This window comes from Gouania willdenowi, chromosome 22 (assembly GCF_900634775.1).
Source record: "Gouania willdenowi chromosome 22, fGouWil2.1, whole genome shotgun sequence".
NCBI classification, from domain to species: Eukaryota; Metazoa; Chordata; class Actinopteri; order Blenniiformes; family Gobiesocidae; genus Gouania; species Gouania willdenowi.
In genome coordinates, this window is record NC_041065.1 from 19,695,999 (window position 1) to 19,702,403 (window position 6,405).

Sequence of the window (6,405 nt, forward strand, 5' to 3'; positions counted from 1 at the left end):
TGCTACTACCACCATGCTTCAGAGTGGGTAAGGTGAGTTTCTGGTGATGTTTTGAAGTAATAACCATTCTGGGGCATTCATATGCAATTTAAGTTGCTATTTTGTTTGCGATCATTTATATTCAACAGAAACATGTTCACCATAAAAAAAATATTTCAAGGGGGAAAAAAAGAACACAGTAGCACCATAAAGGTGTTAATTCTCACAGTGAACTATTGAACCTTATCTCTATAACAGACCTACATACTGTATGTTGTTCTTCACTCTGACACGACCTTCTATTTAACTCACTTAGATAAGAATTCTTCTACTGTTACTGTTCTTTCTATCTGAACTTCAGACACCGGCGGCGTGTTGCTGACAAACACAACAGAGCATAATTTGCCGATTACGGAACATAAACCACGATCATAACTGGAGACCTACAGGGCAACAGTCACGGATTTCAACATTTTTCTCCGACTGAAACAGTGGTTTGTTTACACAATCCCTGATAACCCAAAGAACTACAAATGCTGTGTGTCAATGCTGCAGAACCTTGAGGCGCAAAGAAAAATATGATTTTTTTTTGTTTTTGGTCTGTTTTGTCTAAGTTTGCCTCGACATAATCAAATGTCTCATAACAAGAGAGAACATTTTTACTACATCGCTGAAATCTGCAAATACATGCAGTCACAGCCTCATTTATAGGCCATTAAACTTTATTTCACCCTCCACGATCAAATAAACCTAAAATAAAACTGGCCTTTTCCATCTAACACAGTGAAAACTTAACAAACTGCATCCTGCTGGACGACGTTGAGTTGTGCTGATGATCCCTGAGTTACGACAACTTAAAGCAGTTCTATAAGAAATATATAAATCTGTTGCTTTTGCAACAAACTTTTAATTAAGTTGGAATAGAAATAGAGTCCCAGGACCTGTCACACACTAACGGATGAATGATTTTGGTTTGTTTCTATTGATTTAATGTCCTGTTCAACTTCCCACCAATCGCAACAGCAAAGCACAGTGGGTGTACCAGTGTTTACAGTCTAGACAGCGAAACTCATTCAGTCCATGTGCAATAAAACTGCTCAATGTGCACAAGAAATAGGTTGCTGACTATGCACCTGTTATCTCTATTATACACAAATCTTGATTTTATCTGATTTTAGTTATTTTATTTGTCCGTAAATTCTATTTTTCACCCTGTTCCTGACTGTAAATCCAGTTTCTTTAATGGGAATGACGATATACCTTAACGTAAATCCGACTTTGTGTTTGGGTGGAGCTTTGAAAAAGCCGGTAAAATAATCTTAAGGTGACCCTAAACAATCATTAGAGCGTGTTTTGTTGGCTGAGTGCAAAACACATGGTGGAGCAATGACTGACGTCATACAGGAAAATATGACTGCATTGGCAAAATCAAAACCGCAGTAGAAGCACAAATGCATTACAATTACACTTAATTCAATTCGCAACTGGATTACATAATCAAAAAAAGTTAACTTTATGACTTTATAGCCCTTTAAGGTGTCATAAGGTTAGCTGGTGCGTATAAAAGTAAGACTCCTTGCTCTGTTTTCTGTTCTCCACACTTTTCCTCTATGTGTAAAAAAAACAAAAAAAAAAAATTTCAGGTCAGCACATTGAAAAAGTGTGAAAAGAAAAGATTCCCTGTTTCACGGTGAGCTCTCATGCATCACATATGTGCATCTGTTACAGAGTAAAGGAAAATGATTTGTAAAGAAACTCAGTTATAGTTTTGATGGGCGTGCATGTAGTGAGTTCTATATAAAGATTGTGTGTAATATCAGAGGTTCAGTCAATTAAAGTTGAAGGAAACTATGTATTATTTATTTTTTAATCAGATAAAGTCATAGTTTTGGCCTCATATCAATAAATAGAAGATTATTTGCTAGAGAAAACACATGTAAAAGGTTGAAATTGCCTATTGACAGTTTGTTTTCATCTCCACTGTGAACACTTTTCGTGACAAGTTTCCTGCATTGCATTGTGGGATGTGGAGTCCCATAAATGGATGCATAGAAGTGTTTTTACCCTGATTTCTTGTGTTTCCTCACCAAACAAAGAAAGACAGTGATTCCCTTCACACTATTTTTGTTCTAGTTTGTTCCCAGTATTCCCTGTGATTTCACTTTACCCTGTGACACATTCAATATCAATATAATTAACATCCGACAGTGTTTGGCCACTACTTCCAGTCCGTTAAAGCACCAGAAATGTCACTTTGGCAGAGTTTTTGAAGGAAACATAAAAAAAATCGCAGTAAGAATGATGGAAAAACATGTATTTGTGTCAGTTTACAGGACTCTACATCCCATAATGCAATGCATGAAACTTTTCCAACAATGTCAAGAAACAACGTGTTAACAGTGGAGATCAAAACAAACTTTAGAACGGCAATTTCAACCTTTTTGCCTCTTTGGTAACACTAAAAATAACTATCCATTAAAAGTAGTTAATATATCATTAATAAAATGATAGTTAATTAGTTGAAAATTGCTTGTTGAATATTTGCCAACAGTTTGTTAAGTATTTATAACTGTGCCTTTTACTGTAGATAGCCAATCGATAACTTACAAGCTGTTAACAGTTTATAAATTACATGTTTAATGTATGTTTATGATTTATAACTATACCTTATAAATTAGTAATAGATAATTAATAAGCTATTATTAAACTACTTACGAATGACTTGTTTAAAACTTAATATACGTTATTAGAATGTTGTTCTAAAGTTGCAGCTATTCCTCATTTACTGTAAATATTCAACAGGCAATTTATAACTCATTAACAAACAGTTTATTAATGATCTGTTTACTTTAAAACAAAGTGTTACCACATCTTTTTTTAAGCAAATTATTTTCTATTTTTGTTATATGGGCCTTGATTTGAAAGTTGACTGATAGAAAACTAGCATTGTATCCACTTTTAACATCCTTGAAATGCATGAAAAATATACCTTAGAAATTACATGTCGAGATATTTTGTCAAAAAATTCAAACTGATTGACTAAAAATGTGTAAATTGAAACTTAAGTCGTAATTCATCTTAAATCGTCCTGTTAAAGTCAACTCTGAACCACGAGTTGATATATTTTGCAAGCTCGCTCCGGATCATCCGTTCACTGGAAGCTCTGATCGGGAACGGCTCATCTGGTGAACGCACAGATGCGCCACAAGCTAAGAAATTTTACTCCCAGCCAATGAGAGGCCTCCGCTCATCCTACTGTGCTTCCTCTCCAGCCTATTCTCTTTCCTAAAGCAGCAGCAAGCCTGAACATGAGAGACGAGCAGCGACATAAACAACCGTTGGCCTACAGCCAGCAGCCTGTTTCAGCTTTCTCTCCTCTGTCCTAGACGATAAGTAATCCCATCCTTTCACCAGATAAATTACCATTAGGGAACTTGAAATGACTTGTCTCCATTTATTAGTCGAAAGTAGGTCAGCCTTGACATTGGTATGTAGCACATATTCAATTTTGTGGCATGACACAACGTTACAGTTGCTCACCCATCTTTGGCTGACTTTGCACATTCTGATGGTTTTGAATAATGTGCAAAAAACTGTGTGAATGAACTTTTAGAGGGTTGGGGTTTTTCACGCTTTCGAGAAATTTGAAAAGAAGGACGTGAAAAACCCAACATTTGACTTCCTGTTTTTGAGACTGTCAATCAAACTGAATGCGGAACTGTGCACGGAAACAAGGCCGCGTGTCACAACAGCAAACAGGTAAATATGATTTTGGCTCTTACCTGACCCATAGACCTACATATATCAATGCGACCCAATGCGGCCTTGTTATGTTCCATGATGCAGAAAAGTAGAGGCGTGGCTTCTGGTAGATTGGCAGAGGCAGTGGAGGAAGTGAGGCTGTTCTCAGAAACTCCGGATTGCAGCTTTAAGATTGGAATCAGTACGACTTTCACTTTCTCATCAGCTGGTCAAGGTTTGATCAGGTTGTGGCAGTAAATGTCTTGATTGGATTCAAGAAACGATGCTTCTCGGATCTAGACGAGCTAGCTTTATTGGCTTCAGTCGCGACAAAAGTCACAACAACCTTGGTTTTCTTCACGTGGAGCAAAAAGGACATCATGATCTTTGCACGAGAACAAAATCCGAGCAGAACTCATGCAAGGGTAACATGTTCAAGACAAGGACCTCGGGTTTGAAACAACAGCAGTGGATCCAACGTTCATTTCGTCATAGCTTTTGTTGACTACAGTTAATGGCTTAGGGTGACAATAACTAGACTAAAACGAATTGAAAAAAAACAACATGTGAAAAAAAACTATATCAAAATACATTGACAGCTTTGTTGACTAATAAAAACTCAACTATAATGTTCACATGGGAAAAAATCCAATCAGAACTAAATGTCTTTCTTGGGAAGTATCCAATCAAAACTACTTTTGTTGCTTGGAAGGCGGGACGAGCCTTAAAACCATCCCACATCAGGTTGATAAATGGTCATTAAAGCTTTAAAAAATTAATAAACCCTTATGCTTTATAATGTCATTCAGTTGACTAAAACTAGACTATGATCTAAATAGTCCATATGACTACATTTTTACTAAAACTAACTAAATCAAAATTGGCTGTCAAAATTACAATGTTTGGAACCCAAAACCTTCCTTAATAACATGCTGTAACCCCTTGAAAAATGTGAAAATTCTTAAATTTGAGATGAATGAAATATGATGAAGTTGCGCCTTAATTATAACATATTACAATGCAGGGCAACATTTAGAAGATAAGTTTATTTTAAATCGACTTTTCTTTGTGTAATGATGCTGGAGAGGCATTATTTTTTTTTTTATAGGCAACCAAATGTATTCAAAAAAATAAATAAACTAAAAAAGGATATGAAAGATGTTTAGAAATGTTCCCTTCATGGTCATTATTAATATTAAAGTAATTAATAAGGTATTAAATCAAGTTTTGCAGTGGAATATTTGACCCCCTTGACCCCTGAGATCATCTGCAGTACATCATAAAAAAAACAATAAAAACAAAAAAAAGTAAAGTAAAGAATGTTTGACATGTGAACACTGTGCACGTAAACACAATTACAATCGTGAGTTGATTTTCACACTTATGTAACAGTTCTATCTTTAAATATTCTACTAAAACAAATAAAGGAAACACTTACATAACACAATGTATGTTATGTTACAACCATTAGTTGATTTATACACTTGTGTAATAGTTCTATCTTCAAATATATTGCTAGAAAAAAAAAGAAAGAAGCGGAAACACTCGCTGTGAACAACACAATGTAACTCCAAGTCAATGACGCTTCTGGGAAATCAAGCGGCCCAGTTAGGAAGCAACACTGGTTGGGAATCAGATTTACCAGTTGTTGTGCAAATGGGACAGACAACAGGTGTCAATGAGAGGAAATTAAGAAAGAGGAGTATCTAAAGCATGTCCAGGCTTTGGAGGGAGTAGAGGCCACACACATACACACACACACACAGTCCACTGAGCCTTTGCTGTATTTTAGTCTGGGATTTTTCAGCTTGTAATGTGATTTTTGACTTTTATTAGGGACCAGCTTCCTATGCGTGACAAATAACCAAATTTTACACAAAGGTCCAGTCCCATGCCAGATCGCCCTTAGCTGAAAAAAAAAAAAAATAGGCCAATCGTCCAAAAGGTGGCACCGCAGCAGCCGTCTAAAGATCAAAGATTTGAAAATTCACAACAACAAAAAACCCACGTGTGCTTCAGATTTGTAACGTTCACCAAAATGTAGCTCCAATACTGAAGAAACGTTTGTACTTTTTGTGCATATTAAACCTCCTTCCCGCAGTTTTAAGTGTATTCGATACTAAACTTGCTACAGCACATCTTCAGACTGACCTACACAAATGATCCATACAGATATTTGATTTATTGTAAATGGAGCCTAAGTTGCATCAAAATGTTTGACTGTAAACGATATTATAAACATCCATCCATCTATTTTCAGACCCGCTTGTTCCTGTTTTCAGGGCCGTGGGGGGTATTGAAAACATATACTTGTAAATTCTTGCTCAATACATTTTCAATGTTCATTAAAAAAAAAAAAATAATAAATTACAAAAGGTTTTGGAATCATGGTAAATAATATTTGGAAAATATCAGGAATTTTATCTCAAAAACTGACGATTTTGAAATTTACGGCGACAATGCAAAAATGTCATTTTTAAACACCAGTTTTTCACTTATGGAGCCAATAAATCATTGTTAAAAACAAATTACCAACATCTCCATGATGTTTAGATACAATATGAGTAGACATTTTTTTGTTTTTTTTCCCAGACTTTAAGTCTCCTGAGGAAGGCGAGAGACATCGTCGAGAAAAAAGGTAAATTACAACATCTACTCCTCCACTTAATGTCTGGAAAAAAGAAC